Below are 18,956 nucleotides of genomic sequence, written 5' to 3' on the forward strand. Positions count from 1 at the left end.
ATGAGAATACAAGAAATAAAAGCAGGAGTAGGCCACATGGCCCCTTGTGACATGCTTTATAGCAGATGTACTTTTGGAGTATGGTCACTGCTGTAATGTAAGAAGTGCAGCAGCCTGTTTTCAAGCTCTCACAAAACAACATTACAGTAAATGACCCAAACATCTGTTCTAGGTATTGCTTGAGGGCTAACTGATAGCCAGGACACCGAACTCCCCTGCCCCTTGAATAATGCCATGAGGTGATTTATGTCCATCATAGAAGGTAGACTTGACTGAACAACTTGTCTGAAAGATGACAACTCTGACAGTGCAGCATTCCCTCAGTACTGCATTTGATGTGCCAGCCTAGACTGTGTGGAGGGAGTACTTGATGCAGGGGCAAGAGTGCTATTCACTGTGCCAAGGCTGATACTGTAAACAAGATTTGTTCTGTAACCCCTAATATAAGTGTGCAAGTTTTCAGGGAGTTATATTTCTGTCACTTTTCTATTTATTAATCATTTGAGTGTGCGGTTTATACTACCCAAATGAATTTCTCAATCCCAGAGCTCTTGGTGTTGGTATTACAGGCATGGGATTTTGTTTCTTTCACATTTTATGACAGATTAATTATCATAACTTTAAGTCTATAGAGACCTGTTATCATGATGAGAATCGACTGCGAATGTAGCAAAATATGACAGAAGGTGAATCCTTGCAAACTTTTCACAATAAAGTTGCTTTAATTATTACTTTCACATGGTTTGATTTGTAATTGGGGTTTTACCTTCTTCACTTTAACTAACATGTTAGACCCTACCAGCCCATCACAATGCCTATCTCTGCACAATCCACGTATTATGCTTTAAAATATGTTTTTATACTTAAGACATATCTTGAATGCTATAATGCTGAATGCCCTTCTGGCACATTCCAGCTGTAATGCAGCTGGGAGTCCAGCAGAATGGTCAGGAATGAAGCTGCATTCCAGATAAAACCATTGAATAATACAGCATAGAATGTGGCCATTTGGCCCATCATGCCTGGATTGTTTTTTTGAGAGATCTGTCCAATTCCCCTGCTTGTTCTGTATAGTTCGGAAATGCTTTTCTTTTCAAATATCTATCCAATTTCCTTTTGAAAGCTACTCTTGATTTTGCTTCCACAGCCCTTTCAGACAGTCCAGATCGTTAAGATAACAACTTGTGTAAAACAAATCTCCTTGTGTTGCCTCTTTTGCCAATTACTTTAGATGAGTCCCAGGCTCCCCTGAGAGTTTCTGTGGAACTCTTTTCAGGATAGTCTTTAATAGCCTATCATAAAGCCAAAGGCAGATTAAATGTCATGGGAAACACAGCACCAAGGGTACACATGTCCCTAGAACCTGGCAGGACATCATCTGGTTGGGATAGCAATTGAAAACAAGTTTACTACCCTGCCAAATGGCAGCTATTGGGGTCACCTGATGGTCCAGATCTGAATTATGGTCCTAGATCTTTGAAGAGGTAAGACATTTAAAGTCACATTTCCCTCATCAAAACGATTGATAAGAATCCACAGTCTTCTTTGGGGAGGGGAAGGTATATTGGTGTCTTCTCTCCTCACTCACCAGCCCTAGAAATGCTACTCTAGGGTCACAGGTTCCCAGCACAATTATTTCAATGAGGGGAGCTCCCCTTGCCCCCAGAAAGCTTTTACAGGGTCAGCCCTGAAGGACAAAGGCAGCAGATCACGAGGATGCCCTCTGACATCTGTGGCTGAGGCTTGGGAGCTAAAATCACCCGAGTCTTGCTCTGTCGAGGATGGTTGGGATTTGGAGATCAATACACTTGGCTGGATCCTGCTACAAGTGACTATTTCCCCTTTCATCTCTGGTACAAGTGACTACAGTTGAGACTGACATTCTTGGGTGAATGTTTTAGAGTTGTTACAGATTCAAATGGCAACACTTTTAAATTACGGCATTGTAAAACAGAGGAGCTGAATTTACAGATTTTGATTCATCCTATTCTTTTTGGTAGATTTCAGACTTCATTTTCATCATGCTGGATGTAAATGTCAACTCTCAAAATGTCAAAGTAGTATCAGTACCGTACAAACTGAGATCAGCTTCCCACACCAGTTCTTTGTAACTTACTTGAAGTTAATACTGACAGAAGCTGCTAGAAGCAGCTCTGTAAAATATCCTTTTACGCCCAGGTAAAAGAAGATATTTTGAAGTCTGTGTGCCTTAAAGAGTGAAGAACTCAAAAGAATGTGCCACGCTGTGTGAAAATGATCGTGTGGCATCACAGGAAAACTTGTGCACTTTTCATTCCATGGTGGTTGCTAAGTATTATGCCAAATTAAGGATTATGGACTTCTGAAAGCAAGAAAGCATTTGCAATTATAAAGCTCCTTTCATGACCTTGGGGCATCCAAAAATATCCTAAAGCCACATAAATAGTTTTTGAAGTGTAACCACTGTTGAAAATGAAAGGTAGGCAGATGGAGACTGTTATATGTTGTTATATTACCTGTAAATATATGCAAAGAGCTAGGAACTAATGGTTATGTGTAAGTGTTCCAGGGGCTACATTTCATGGTTGCACTAGATTTTGATGTGACACACAACAGAACCAGTTCAAGCCAGTCCTTCTCTGGTGTACCAGATAACATGGCAAAATTAATCATAGAGTTTCTCACCTTTCCAAGCTTAAAGTGTGATTAGTATCAACATCTGGGAACCAAAAGACTTCAAGAACTCATAGCAGGGAACTAGTTAAATGCCTCATCCAAAAGGATATAGTACTCCCTCAGTACTGCACTGTAATTCTTGGAGTGGGACCTAAACCCATGACCCTCTATGTCAGAGCCAGGAGTGCCACCCATTGCACCATGGCTCTCACCTCAGCACATTATACATCACTGCTATCATATTTATGCTATTAAAGACAAAAGAAAACTTCCCATTGTAACCACTTTTATGTGTTCATTCATGTTGTGCTCAGTACTTGTACATTGTTACCCAGATGATCCTCCAATGTGATTAAGCACATTTAGGCTACTCCTGTAACATTTTTGTAATTCTTTGATGTGATATACACCAGTTCAAGCTAGCCTTTCTCTAGTGTACCACACAACATGGAAAAGCTAAACATAAAGAGTTTCTGATCCTTCCAAGAATGCTCCAGGATCAGCAGCAGGAGAGAGAGCGGCCCTGGGTGAAAACAGTGCAGAGAGTGAATAAAGAGCAGGGGAGAGAGACAGGCCTCGCTATCAGTGGCAGGAGCAAGAGTGGCCCAGCTTGGAGAGAAAGTGAATAAAGAGTGGGGAGGAAAGACAGCAGCTCCCATCAAACAGCGATTCAAACCAACACTGAAGAATCAAAGAGTGACGTCACAGGAGAACAGGCCGGTTATTGGCTGGTGAGTATTTCAGCTTTTAGCTTTGTTTTAGATTTAAATTAGCAGCTGAATAACTATCACTTATTGATTATTATTAAATTAGTAACTTAAGATTAGGGGGAAATTAAATAAATTATAAAGGTAAAACAGCAAAAAAGAGCGAGTGCGGGGCAGCTGTATAAAGAACGGGAGTTTACCTGTGAGGGAGCAGAGCCGGAGTGGTGCGGCTGTATAAAGAGCGGAGCGGAGTTTGTCTGTGAGGGAGCAGAGCGGCTGTATAAAGAGCGAAGCGGAGTTTACCTGTGAGGGAGCAGAGCGGCTGTATAAAGAGCAGAGCAGAGTTTACCTGTGAGGGAGCAGAGCGGCTGTATAAAGAGCTGAGCGGAGTTTACCTGTGAGGGAGCAGAGCGGCTGTATAAAGAGCTGAGCGGAGTTTACCTGTGAGGGAGCAGAGCGGCTGTATAAAGAGTGAAGCGGAGTTTACCTGTGAGGGAGCAGAGCGGCTGTATAAAGAGCTGAGCGGAGTTTACCTGTGAGGGAGCAGAGCGGCTGTGTAAAGAGCAGAGCAGAGTGGCTGTATAAAGAGTGAAGCGGAGTTTACCTGTGAGGGAGCAGAGCAGCTGTATAAAGAGCAGAGCAGAGTTTACCCGTGAGGGTGCAGAGCGGCTGTATAAAGAGCTGAGCGGAGTTTGCCTGTTGGGAGCCAGTTCTTACCCAGACACTCAGTCACATTAAAATTCAAAAGGAGTGATGTCAGGACAAGGGAGAGAGCTGATTGGTAGGTAATGGATAAGTTGATTCTTCCACTTTAAAGTGACATTACAGAAGGTAAAAGTCTCAGATTCTGTTTTTTTTTCAGAAAAACTAACTAATTTTCTACTTGGCATAAATTTAAGGAAATAGTCTTTTAATTAAAAACAAACAAAAAGTATGGCAAGCGAGTTCAGTCCCTGTGTTGCAACATGTGGGAATTCTTAGACACTCTTTGCAGTCTGGATGACCACATGTGCAGGAAATGCCACCGGCTTGACCAGTTTGAACAGGTTTCGGAGCTTGAGCATCAGCTGGAGACACAGAATTACATCCTCGAGGCTGAGGGCTATGTGGATAGCACGTTTTTAGATGTGGTCACTCCACAGCTTAAGGAAGTGCAGTCAGAGAGGGAATGGGTGACCAACAGTCAGAAGAAGAGAGGCAGGCAGGTAGTCAGCGAAGCCCCAGAGTGCATCTCACTCAAGAACCATTTCTCTGTGTTGGAAAACAGTGAGGGAGAAGGTTCCTCTTGAGAGTGCAGCCAGAGCCAAGTTCACGGCACTGTGGGTGGCTCAGCTGTACAAGATGGGAGGAGTAAGAGTGCAACAGCAATAGTGGTAGGAGACTCAGCAGTGAGGGGTGCAGACAGTTGCTTCTGCGGCTGTGGATATGCCTCCAAGGTGGTGTGTTGCCTCCCTGGTGCCAGGGTCAAGGATGTCACAGAACGGCTGCAGGACATTCTGAAGGGGGAAGGCGAACAGTCAGAGGTCATGGTTCACGTTGGTACCAATGAAACAGGTGGAAAGAGGTCCTGCAGCAAGAATTTAGGGAGCTAGGTAGCAGATTAAAAAGCAAGACCTCAAAGGTTGTAATCTCTGGATTACTCCCTGTGCTAGTGAATATAGGAATAGTAGGATAGAAAGGATGAATGTGTGGCTGAAGAGATGGTGCAGAAGGGAGGGCTTTGGTATCCTGGATCACTGGGTCTGTTTCTGGCAAAGGTGGGGCCTGTACAAGTTAGACGGGTTGTACCTGAACCAGAATGGGACCAATATCCTTGCAGGGAGGTTTTCTAGTGCTGTTGGTAGGGGTGGGAGTTTAAACTAATTTGGCAAGGGGAAGGGATACGGAGTGGAGGTACAGTAAGGGGTGATGCAGAGCCAAATATAGAAGAGAAACTAAATCAGTCTGGAAGGCAGAGCAAATATAGATCTGTTAAAGCGGAAGGGAATAATGCAAGGCTGGATTGCATGTATTTTAACACAAGGAGTCTTACAAGTAAGGCAGATGAATTGAAGGTGTTGACTAACAATGGGAATATGATATTGTTGCTATCTCAGAGACATGGTTGAGGAAAGGGCAGGACTGGCAGTGCAATATTCTAGGATATAGAATCTTCAGGCATGACGGGGTGGGGGGAGGGTGGGGTGTAAAAGAGAAGCTGGCATTGCACTTCTGATCAAGGAGTCAATTACTGCAGTAAGGAGGGATGGTATCTTTGAAGGTTCACAAATGGGGCCATATGGGCAGAACCTAAAAACAAAATGGGGGCAATCACTTTGCTGGGAGTGTACTATAGGCTTCCAAACAGTTAGGATGAGATAGAGGATCAGATATGTAGGGAAATCTCAGAGGAGTGTAAAAATAATAGGGTAATAATAGTAGGGGGTTTTAATTTCCCCCAGGTTAACTGGGATAGTCTTAGTGTGAAATGCTTAGAGGGGGCAGAATTCTTAAAGTGCATCCAGGAGAGCTTTGTGAGCCAGCATGCAGAAAGTCCTACAACAGGAGGAGAGGTACTGGAACTAATCTTATGGAATGAAGCCGGGCAAGTGGTAGAAGTGTCAGTGGGGGAGCATTTCGGGGATAGTGACCATAACTCTGTAGGATTAGGGTAGTTATGGAAAAGAACAAAGATGGACCGGAAAGAAAGGTCCTGAATTGGGGGAAGGCCAATTTCAATATGATAAGACAGGGTCTGGCCAAAGTGGATAGGGAGCAGCTACTTGTAGGAAAGCCTACCTCAGACCAGTGGGAGTCATTCAAAATGGAAATAGTGAAAGTTCAGGACTAACATTTTCCCGTAAACAAAAACAAAATTACCTGGAAAAACTCAGCAGGTCTGGCAGCATTGGCGGAGAAGAAAAGAGTTGACATTTCGAGTCCTCATGACCCTTCCACAGAACTGAGTGAATATAAGGAGAGGGATGAAATATAAGCTGGTTTAAGGTAGGGGGGGGGGGGAGGTGGAGAGAAGTTGTGGGGGAGTGGTGTGGTTGTAGGGACAAGCAAGCAGTGATAGGAGCAGATAATCAAAACATGTCACAGACAAAAGAACAAAAGAACAAGAACACAGAGGTGTTGAAGGTAGTGATATTATCTAAATGAATGTGCTAATTAAGAATGAATGGCAGGGCACTCAAGGTACAGCTCTAATGGGGGTGGGGTGGAAAGACTAGTGGGGCATAAAAGATTTAAAATAATGGAAATAGGTGGGAAAAGAAAAATCTATATAAATTATTGGAAAAAACAAAAGGATGGGGGAAGAAACAGAAAGGGGGTGGGGATGGAGGAGGGAGTTCAAGATCTAAAATTGTTTAATTCAATATTCAGTCCGGAAGGCTGTAAAATGCCTAGTTGGAAGATGAGGTGCTGTTCCTCCAGTTTGTGTTGGGCTTCACTGGAACAATGCAGCAAGCCAAGGACAGACATGTGGGCAAGAGAGCAGGGTGGAGTGTTAAAATGGCAAGCGACAGGGAGGTTTGGGTCATTCTTGCGGACAGACCGCAGGTGTTCTGCAAAGCGGTCGCCCAGTTTACATTTCGTCTCTTCAATGTAGAGGAAACCGCATTGGGAGCAACGAATGCAGTAGACTAAGTTGGTGGAAATGCAAGTGCAATGCTGCTTCACTTGAAAGGAGTGTTTGGGTCCTTGGACGGTGAGGAGAGAGGAAGTGAAGGGGCAGGTGTTGCATCTTTTGCGTGGGCATGGGGAGGTGCCAGAGGTGGAGGTTGAGGAGTAGGGGGTGATGGAGGAGTGGACCAGGGTGTCCCGAAGGGAACGATCCCTATGGAATGCCGCCAGGGGGGTGAAGGGAAGATGTGTTTGGTGGTGGCATCATGTTGGAGTTGGCGGAAATGGCGGAGGATGATCCTTTGAATGCGGAGGCTGGTGGGGTGATAAGTGAGGACAAGGGGGACCCTATCACGTTTCTGGGAGGGAGGAGAATGCGTGAGGGTGGATGCACGGGAGATGGGCCGGACACGGTTGAGGGCCCTGTCAACGACCATGGGTGGAAAACCTCGGTTAAGGAAGAAGGAGGACATGTCAGAGGAACTGTTTTTGAAGGTAGCATCATCGGAACAGATGCGACAGAGGCGAAAGAACTGAGAGAATGGGATGGAGTCCTTACAGGAAGCGGGGTGTGAGGAGCTGTAGTCGAGGTAGCTGTGGGAGTCGGTAGGCTTATAATGGATACTGGTGGAGAGTCTATCACCAGAGATTGAGACAGAGAGGTCAAGGAAGGGAAGGGAAGTATCAGAGATGGACCATGTGAAAATGATGGAGGGGTGGAGATTGGAAGCAAAATTAATACATTTTTCCAAGTCCCAACGAGAGCATGAAGCAGCACTGAAGTAATCATCGATGTACCGGAGAAAGAGTTGTGGAAGAGGGCCAGAGTAGGACTGGAACAAGGAATGTTCCACATACCGCATAAGGAGACAGGCATAGCTGGGGCCCATGCGGGTACCCATAGCCACACCTTTTATTTGGAGGAAGTGAGAGGAGTTAAAGGACAAATTGTTCAGTGTGAGAACAAGTTCAGCCAGACGGAGAAGAGTAGTGGTGGATGGGGATTGTTCGGGCCTCTGTTCAAGGAAGAAGCTAAGGGCCCTCAGACCATCCTGGTGGGGGATGGAGGTGTAGAGGGATTGGATGTCCATGGTGAAGAGGAAGTGGTTGGGGCCAGGGAACTGGAAATTGTTGATGTGACGTAAGGTGTCAGAAGAATCACAGGTGTAGGTGGGAAGGGACTGGACAAGGTGAGAGAGAAGGGAGTCAAGATAACGAGAAATGAGTTTCGTGGGGCAGGAGCAGGCTGACACGATCAGTCTACCGGGACAGTTCTGTTTGTGGATTTTGGGTAGGAGGTAGAAGCGGGCCATCCGAGGTTGGGCGACTATCAGGTTAGAAGCTGTGGGAGGAAGATCTCCAGAGGAGATGAGATCAGTGACAGTCCTGGAAACAATGGCTTGATGTTCAGTGGTGGGGTCATGGTCCAGGGAGAGGTAGGAGGAAGTGTCTGTGAAGGTGAAGGGTAGGACCAACAAGTCTAGGGAACCCTGGATGTCAAGGGATATAGAGGATTAGATAAGGAAAAAAAGAGGCTTATGAAAAACAGGGGCTGAAAACAGTGGAAGCCCTGGAGGAGTATAGAAAGTGTAGGGGGGTACTTACAACAGTAATTAGGAGAGCGAAAAGAGGGTTGAAAAAACACCGGCAGGCAAGATAAAGGAAAATCCCAATGCATTTTATAAATATATTAAGGGCAAGAGGATAACGAGGGATAGAGTAGGGCCCATTAGGACTAAAGTGGCAACCTGCGTGTGGAGCTGGAGGATGTAGGTGAGGTTTTGAATGATTTCTTTTCATCTGTGTTCACCATGGAGAAGGACGATGTAGGTGTAGAAATCAGGGAGGGGGACTGTGATATACTGTGATATAGCATTGAAATGGAGGAGATATTAGCAGTTTTAAAGGCTTAAAAGTAGATAAATCCCCAAGGTCAGATGAGATGTATCCCAAACTGCTATGTGAGGTAAAGGAGGAGACTGCAGTGGCTCTGACACTAATTTTCAAATCCTCTCTGGCCACAGGAGAGGTGCCAGGGGACTGGAGGACAGTGAATGTGGTACCATTATTCAAGAATGGTAGTTGGGATTACCAGGTAATTACAGGCCAGTGAGTCTAACATCAGTGGTAGGGAAACTACTGGAAAAAATTCTGAGAGACAGGATTAATCTTCACTTGGAAAGGCAGGGATTAATCAGGGTTAGTAAGCATGGTTTTGTCAGGGGCAGATCATGTCTAACAAATTTGATTGAACTTTTTGAGGAGGTGACTACTTGTGTAGATGCAGGTATTACAGTATACATGGACTTCAGGAAGGCTTTTGACAAGGTCCTGCATGGGAGACTGGTCAAGAAGAACCCATGGGGATCCAGGGCAATTTGGCAAATTAGATCCAAAATTGGCTTAGTGGCAGGAGGCAGAGGGTGATGGTTGAAGGTTGTTTTTTCAATTGGAAGCCTGTGACGAGTGCTGTAGTGCAGGGTTCGGTGCTGGGACCCTTACCGTTTATAGTGTACATTAATAATTTAGACGTGAATGTAGGAGGTATGATCAGTGAGTTCACAGATGACACAAAAACTGGTGGTGTCATAAATAGTGAGGAGGAAAGCCTTAATTTAAAGGACGATATAGATGGGCTGGTAAGATCAGCAGAGCAGTGGCAAATGGAATTTAATCCTGAGAAGTATGAGGTGATGCATTTTGGGAGGACAAACACAGCAAGGGAATACACAATGAATGGTAGGACCCTAGGAAGTACAGGGGATCAGAGGGACCTTGGTGTACATGTCCATAGATCCCTGAAGGCAGCAGCACAGGTAGATAAGGTGGATAAAAAGGCATATGGGATACTTGCCTTTATTAGTCGAGGCATAGAATATAAGAGCAGGGAAATTATGTTGGAGCTGTATAAAATGCTGGTTAGGTCACAGCTGGAGTACTGTGTGCAGTTCTGGTCACCACACAATAGGAAGGACTTGATTGCACTGGAGAGGGTGCAGAGGAGATTCACCAGGATGTTGCCCGGGCTGGAGCATTTCAGCTATGAAGAGAGACTGGAGAGGCTAGGGTTGTTTTTCTTAGAGCAGAGAAGGCTGAGGGGGGACCTGATAAATTATGAAGGGCATAGATAGGGTAGTTAGGAAGGAACTTTTCCCCGAGCACAGGTCTCAATAACCAGGGGGCATAGATTTAAGGTAAGGGACAGGAGGTTTAGAGGGGATTTGAGGGAACTTTTTTTCACCCAGAGGATGGTTGGAATCTGGAACACAATGCCTGAGGGGATGGTAGAGGCAGGAACTCACAATGTTTAAGAAGTGTTTAGATGAGCACGTGAAACGCCATAGCACACAGGGCTACAGGCCAAGTGCTGGAAAGTGAGATTAGAATAAATAGATGCCTGATGGCTGGCATGGACACGATAGGCCGAAGGGCCTGTTTCTGTGCTGTTTAACTCAATGAGTTCTGGTTGTTACCATACCTAAAAGAGTGCTTAATGGCAATGATCACTCTTTAAACTATCCACTGCACACTGCTTTTGGGCAGCCTAACATTCAAGCTGGAGTTCATTCCACGCCCTATGATGGAAAATTAACTCCCCCAACCCTCCACTCACCGCCTTCTGTAAACCTGATGATTTGGCAGCTCACATAGAATGGAGGGGAATATCCACTCTTCCGATTCAACTCAAATTTTACAAGGACTTGGGTTGGATTTTATACTCTCCTGCTGGCATGTTCAAAGGTAGGTGGGGCTCATAAAATGCAGTATGTGGCCTTCCTGCTGCCTCCCTGCCCACTCATGACCTATCTCCTATTTTATAGGGGGCAGCGGAGGCACAGGACGGCCTACCTGCCCTTGGGACTATTGCAGCCCTTAAGTGCCTCATCCCACTGCTACTACAGCCATGGCAGAGACCCACAGCAAGCGGGTAGCCGGGCAGCTTTTACTGGGCAGGATGGTATCGATTGACTGTGTCAATCGGAGACACTCACCCCTTCACCCACTCCACCCAAGGTCATAACTCCCCTCCTGGCCTCTCATATCCAGTCCCCCACCCTCCTCACTAGGGCCTGCCTGCCAGGCCCGACGAATACCCTGCATGTACTTTAAGTCCGGCCTCCATAACCTCCTCTTCTTTGGGTTCTGCATATCGTCCCAGCAGTAGCCACCACTCAAATCTGGTGCTGCTGGGCCTACAGCTCTCTAATGCAGGACTTCCTGTCCAGACGGGGACAGAAGTCTTGCCTTAAAGCCCCACAAAGCGTAAAGTGGCTACGGAGCAGCAGATTTTCTTGTGGATGGGCTCCCATGGGAAAAATGAAGGCCTCTGGTAAATAATAACTTGAACAAGGTATGATCCCATATTCTGCCGAACGGCCCTTCGTCAGCTCTATGTAGCTCCACCACTGGTGGCCGTATCTTCAACTGCCTCGGCTCTAATCTGGAATTACCTCTCGAAACCTCTCCACTCCTCCCTTTTCCTTGAACACACTCCTTAAACCCTCTCGTTCACCAAGCTTTTGGTCACTTGTCTCAAAACCTCCTTATGTGGCTCGGTGTCAAATTTTGTTTGATGACTCTCCTGAGAGGTGCCTTGGGGTTTTTGACTGCATTAAAGGTGCTACATAAATGCAAGTTATTGGTATACTGCACATATCTATCCATCTATTTACAATCATACAAGGGCCTCGTCCCAGCTGTCAAATAGTTATTTTGAGTGACAAGAATAAAATCGCTGACTAGGTAACTAAGGCACAGGGAGGTCACTGGGGCAAGGTCATTAAAATGAGAAAGAAGTAAACTCTTAATTAAAGCGATTGTAATAAAAATTGCAACATGAATAATGGAAATAAAATAGTATAATAAAGTCCATCATTAAACAGAACATAAAGTCATTCGCAGATGCATTCACGATGATTTCAGAAGCCTCTCGTTTTAAACAAATAGAAAAATAACTTCATCAATTACCAACCTGGGAATCAAAGAACAAGAAGAACAAATAACACCTACCAGGTTGAAGCAGATTAGCAGCTGGTGGGGAAGTCACACACACACTCCAGGTAAGTGAAAAATCATTCCTTTGCTGTGTCAGAAGAAGCAGGAGTTCTGTTTCTGGAGCTGAAAGGAAAACTTGCAACCTCCCATGCCCCGGCCTCTCTGCAGCTCCTTCCCTCATAAACCCTCACACAACCACAACCACTTATCTGCCCCTTCCCACCTGTTTGGATCGAAAGCGGCGCAGTGATGTTTAAAGAGGCCGAGAGGTACTCCTGAGGCTGAAGTTAGGCCAGCAATCCTGCTTCACTCCCGCGCCTACCTGCAAATCTATCTGGATTAACACTGAACCGGGACCGTTAACACACAACGTGAACGATCTGTTTAGCACAATGCAGCTCCTAGCTATTGCACTAGGTTTTGGGACCAATTACATCTGGTCGGCAAGCTTTTTCTATTTGTCTCTCGGCATAAAAAAATTACTTCAGTTGCTGTAATTATCTTCACTAGCTTGGGGGAAAGAAGGGACCAGGATGGATTTATTTTGTTGAATCTTTGGTAATGATTGGCCAATACTATCTGGCTGGAATCAGCAAAAACAGCATCCTTCAGTAACTTGCATTTATATAGTGACTTTCCCAATGTCAGGCTAGCCCACAGTGCTTTATAGCCAATGAGGTACCCCTTTTTTGGAGTAGTCATTGTGGTAGTGCAGGAAATGAGACAGCCAATCTGTGTGCAGCAAACACCCACAAACAACAATGTGGTAACGGTCAGGTAACCTGTTTTGGTTTTTGTGATGTTTGATAGATAAGTATTGGCCAGGTCTTTATGGGATCCCCCCCCACCCTGCTCTTCCTCTGAATGGTGTCATGGCATCTTTCAGCTCCATCTGATAAGGCAGACCAAGCCTCAGTTTAATGTGTCATATCAAAGGGTGGTATCTCTGACAGTGCTATGCTCCCTCAGTACTGCACTAGAAGTGCCAGCCTAGATTTTGTTCTCAAGTCTCTGGAGTGCAGTCGCTAACAGGAGAAGAGAAACATGATGTGAAACTAATACAGCAATGTTAGTACAGAATACTATTTTTATGGAAGTATAGCTTGGTAAAAGATTAATTGGAGTTAGAAATTATGCTGCTTAAAAGTCCATTTGAAAGAAAATGGAGCAATTTGTCCAACTGAAGAAATAGTTTTCAGAGAATGCAATTTTTTTTCATCTTGACAGAAATAAATATTAGCAGGGCTATTTCTGAGAGACATCTCAAGTTAGGAAGGTCAAAACTTGTTCTGCTACCACACCAAATATTATCAATTCTCAATATGAATGTGACGTTTCATTATCCTCTCCTAGTAGAATTCATAACACAGAACTTCATCAAAATTAAGAAAACAGTTCTGATTAAAATCCCTGTGCATCAACTGTGGCAAGTTGCCACAATCATAAGAGAAGGGTTCCTGTGACATAGTATCTGAATGAAACTGCCAGGTGGAGTGCAAATCTCCTTATTCATTCAAATACAAATTTTTATGTGTATCTCAATCCCAAAATGTACATTCAATTGTTACTAGTTCTATTTCTGTAGATGTTGGGCAGAGGGACATTTTGTGCTTTATATACCAACAGTGCTCTTAAATAGTACTGTGCTAAAGGGGATAAAGACGTTACAGAACCATAGGGATTTTCAGTGCAGGAGGATGCTATTTGACCCTTGGGCAGTATGTTAGCAGCCCCACAGAGGCAGCTTTGGAAGCAGGACAAACATGGGAATTTGGAATACTATGTGTCAGGTCAGCTCCTGATCATGTTCCCATCGCCTGTTGGTCGTCTTGGAGGTGGGCTTTTTACAGCCGGTTGAGATAAGTGTCTGGTCAATTGTGACCCCCAGGATATTGACATTGGGGGAAATGGTGGCGTAGTGGTAATGTTACTGGACTAGTAATGCAGATGCCTAGGCTGTAAAGCTCTGGTGACATGGGCTCAAATCTCACCATGGCAGCTGGTGGAATTTAAATTCAATTCATAAAATCTGGAGTTGAATGTTAATTCCAATAATTGTATGTTGAGGAAGAATGAGTCTGAAGCTAGCCTGTACCTTAAAACTGGCTTATTTCCAAAACAGCAAAGCAGAGTCACAGATTCTCCCTGACACTCAGAGTGAACTGGTTTATATACCTGGCAATGATTCCCCAGTTTGGGACAGCTGTGCTTAATTACCAATTTAAAGCCTGCATTTCATTGCAACACAACTTCAATATTAACATTGAAAGCTCATCTCAGTAATGGTGACTGTGAAACTACCAATGATTGTTATAAAACCCAACTGCTTTGTCTGTACCTGCTCTGTTCTACATGTGAACCCGGACCAACAACAATGTCGTTGGCCTTACAAACCACTCAGTTCCAGGGCAATTATGGATGGGCAACAAATGCTGGTCTTGTCAGCGATGCCCACATCCCATGAAAGAATAAATAAAATTCAGCAATGGTATTGCTGTTGAATGTCACAGGGAGATGGTTGGATTCTCTCTTGGATGGTCCAACAAGACCATCTCTTGTTGGAGATGGTCATTGCCTATCACTTGTCTGGCACGAATGTTACCTGCCACTTTTCAGCTCAAGCCTGGATATTGTCCAGGTCTTGCTGCATTTGGACATGGACTGCTTCAGTATCTGAGGAGTCGCGAATGGTGCTGAACATTGTGCAATCCTCAGTGAACATCCCCACTTCTGACCTTATGATGGAAGGAAGGTCATTGACGAAGCATCTGAAGATGGTTGGGCTGAGGACACTACCCTGAGGAACTCCTGCGGTGATGTCCTGGAGCTGAGATGAGTGACCTCCAACAGCCACAACCATCTTCCATTGTGCTGTGAGTATCTAAGGTGACAAAAGTCAGCCAGAGTATGATTCCCATTGACTTCAGTTTTGCTATAGTTTCTTGATACCACACTCTGTGAAATGCTGCTTTGATGTCAATAGGCAGTCACTCTCACCTCACCTCTGGAATTCAGATTTCTTTGTGTTTGGACCAAGGATGCAATGAGGTCTGGAGCTGATTTGCCCTGGTGAATCCCAAACTGAATGTCGGTGTGCAAGTCTTTAGTGAGTAAGTGTTGCTGACAGCGCTGTCAATGACACCTTTCATCACTTTCCTGCTGGCCTGTAATTGGCCAGATTGTACTCAACCTGCTCCTTGTGAGAAGGACATACCTGGACAGTTTTCCATTTTGTCGGCTAGATTTCAGTGTTGTCACTGTCCTGGGAACAGGAAGTCAAGAGGTGCAGCTATTCCTGGAGCACAGATCACCAACACTACAAGGAGAGAATTGGTACGTATCAGAGTCTTCAACCTTTGCTGTGTCCAGTGAACTTGGAGTGAACTAAATTGACCATGGCTCTGAAGTTGTGTATAGGCCCGACCAGGTTAGAAGCAAATTTCCTGCCTAAAGAGCATTAGAGAAACAGTTGGGTTTTTAAGACAAACCAACAGCTTTATGGTCATCATAACTAATGCTAATTTTGTTTTATTCCAGCCTTATTTATTTATTTTTTCTTTAACTGAATTTAATTTCACAATCTGCCATTGTGGGATTTTTAACTCACATCTATGCATTATTAGTCAATGCCTCTGGATTACAAGTCCAGGAACATAACCACTACACCACTGTACTCAGAATTGCCAGAACAAGCTCAGCATACACAAGAGACTATGGAGGAAATGACGTTACAGCAATACTCACTATGTACTAAGCTGTGGTAATACCTACATGCCTGTGAGATATGGGCCAGTTAGTTTCGGGTGCGCGGCCGACTCGGAAGAACATTAGATCACGCGTGATGACACCAGGCATGTGTCCCGACATTATCACACACTGATGCAATGTTACAGTTGATGGGCGCACGCAGGAGTTGGCAGCATGCCCACTGCCAACTAATCGGCCACTTAAGGCAGTTAAAAGGGCAATTGACTGGAATTTTATGCTGCCCGTGTGGTTTTTCGGTTAGCACAAGAGCAGGCAGCCATCCTGTTTTTTCACTTTTCTCACCCAAGGCCAGGATAAAAGGGAGCAGGAGAATTGGCTGTGTGTGTTGTAAGGAGTTCAGGCAAGACTTTGCTGTTGCTTTATTGTAGAGATTTTAGACCTTTGCCTCTGATTGCTTCTGACGTATTTGCTTTGTTAGCCTTGCTCTGAGAACTCTTTTGTTTTGTCAGCTCTGTTGGAGCATTTCTGCCCAATGCAACCTTCAGTCCAAGGGGCAGTGCCATCTGCATATCAGCAGATAGGGATTGTCTACCCTGCTGGGGGCACCTCCACTAAGGAGAAAGAGAAGGCAGGAGGGAGAGGAGGCCAAGTGTCCACAGGCAGTGTCTCAGGGAGGAGAGCCACTGGCACAGGGGGTGCAGGGATTGCAGGGACAGCAAGGCGGAGGAGACTGCAGAAGACACAACTATCCTGCTGCCAGAATGCTCAGGCAGTGATCCAGCTACCTCAACATGCCTGAGGTCCAATGTCACAGGAGGCTCTGCCTCTCTAGGGATACTGTGACATTATTATACCAGATGATTGGGCCGGACATCAACTGTTTGCGTGGGCTCCCAATGCCAATGGCTCTGAAGGTCACAGTAACCCTTAATTTTTATGCATCCGGATCTTTCCAGGGGATAGCGGGGGATCTGTGTGCAGTGTGTCCTAATCAGCTGTGCATAGCTGTTTCAAGCTTGTAACTGACACTCAGTTCAGATGGGTCCTCACATTCATTCATTGCCAGATGGACCAATCCAGCCAGGCTGAGTGAGCCAGAGGCTTCGCAGCTATTCTGGGTTCCCCCACATCCAGGGTGCCATAGACTGCTCTCATGTGGCCATCAAGGCGCCAGCAGGTCAGCCAGGTACCTTTATGAATAGGAAGGGTTACCATTCCATGAACATTCAAATAGTACGCAATCACAAGACCCAGATTCTGCAAGCCTGTGCAAGATACCCTGGTAGCTGCCAAGATGCACACATTCTGCACCACTCCAAGGTGCTGAGGCTGTTCATGGCTCCAGCTCAGCAGGATGGTTTATTGCTGGATTACAAAGGGTGTCCATTGGAAAGGTGGCTCATGACATCAGCCCAGCACCCAAGAACATAGATAGAAGAGAGGTACAATTGGAGTCATGCCTCCACGAGGGCAGTGGTGGGGAGGACCATTGGATGACTGAAGATGAGGTTCCACTGGCTGGACTGTTTGGGAGGTTGCCTGCACAACATGTTGCTTATCATCATGGCCTGTTGCACTCTGCACAATCTGGCACTGACAAGGAGGGACCCACTCGAGGATGAGGATAACGAGGCAGCTCCACACGCCTCAGAGGAAGGCGTCTCCATCTCCAACAAGAAAGAATCTAACCATCACCCCATGACGTTCAATGGCATTACCATTGCTGAATCCTCCACCATCAACATCCTGGGGGTTACCATTGACCAGAAGCTGAACTGGACTAGCCATAGAAAGACTGTGGCTACAAGAGCAGGTCAGGAGCTAGGAATCCTGCGATGAGTAATCCACCTCCTGACTCCCCAAAACCTGTCCACCATCTACAAGGCCCAAGTCAATAGTGTGATGGAACACGCTCCACTTGTCTGGATGAGTGCAGCTCCAACAACATTCAAGAAGCTTTACACCAACCAGGACAAAACAGTCTGCTTGATTGGCACCCCATCCACAAACATTCATTCCCTCTACTGCCGACGCAGAGTAGCAACAGTGTGTACCATCTACAAGATGCGCTGCAGGGATCACCAAGGCTCCTTTGACAGCACCTTCTAAACCCATGACCACTACCATCTAGAAGGACATGGGTAGCAGATAGATGGGAACACCACCACCTAGAAGTTCCCCTCCAAGCCACACATCACCCTGACTTGAAAATATATCGCCGTTGCTTTCACTGTCGCTGGGTCAAAATCCTGGAACTCCCTGCCTAACAGCACTGTGGGTGTACCTACACCACATGGACTGCAGTGGTTCAAGAAGGCAGCTCACCACCACATTCTCAAGGGCAACAATAAATGCTGTCCCAGCCAGCAAAGCCCACATCCTATGAATGAATTAAAAAAAAGTGGAAGACTCTACTGATGAACCTGATGAGCATTCTGTACAGGTGCAGTTTGAGCACAAGGAGGCAGATTTGATGAACCTTCAGGGAGGCAAGGACACCAGGGAGGCCTTGATTCAACACACCTTCAGCCAGGCTGCCAAGGCTTGGCTTCCATCTCAGTGCAAGGGGGTCACCTCCATCTCTCACATTCCTGAGGAGGCCATGACCCCAATGTCGCCTCACAACCTCTGTAATAAAATAGGTTGCCCCTGCCATCTATCATAAGGCACTATGGAAAACTTAAGAGACACTGAGGGAATTGAAACAAAATCTTGCTTTATATTTTACCAGAGTTGCAAACAAGGAACACAACATAATATGGTTTCTAAAGTCACACAAAACAATACATAGCACTGATGAAATGAACACATGTCGTCTGTGAAAACCCCATTCTGCGCTCATGATACCTTAAACTTACACTTGTGAGTACTACGTCTTGGTGCCCCCGCCCCTTGCTGGCAGCAGCATTGGAAGCAGGTTGCTGGCTCTGCTGTCATGGCAGCTCTAATTGCCTTGGCGGTCGATCTCTGGCCTGCAGGGCCTGAGCAGGCTCCGCATGGGAGGGTATGACCAGCAACACGGTTGGCCACTCTTCAGTTGTTGCAGCCTTAGAAGATGCCATGGTCACTGGCAGAGGGGCAGAGGAGATGCTGTTCTTGTCCGGAGTGCCATGAGAGGAGTCCACAGAGACGACAGGTAGCTCATCCACTAGTGTGAGGTACGTCTGGACCTCCCTGCTTACCATTGGTGGATAGGCACCCAGCAAAGAGACTAGGTGCCTCATCCATCTCTCACATTGATAGTGACCTCCTGAGGTCGCAGCCGGTGTGTAGGCTTACAGG

The sequence above is a fragment of the Carcharodon carcharias genome, chromosome 5, assembly GCF_017639515.1.
Source record: "Carcharodon carcharias isolate sCarCar2 chromosome 5, sCarCar2.pri, whole genome shotgun sequence".
In the NCBI taxonomy this organism is placed as follows: Eukaryota; Metazoa; Chordata; class Chondrichthyes; order Lamniformes; family Lamnidae; genus Carcharodon; species Carcharodon carcharias.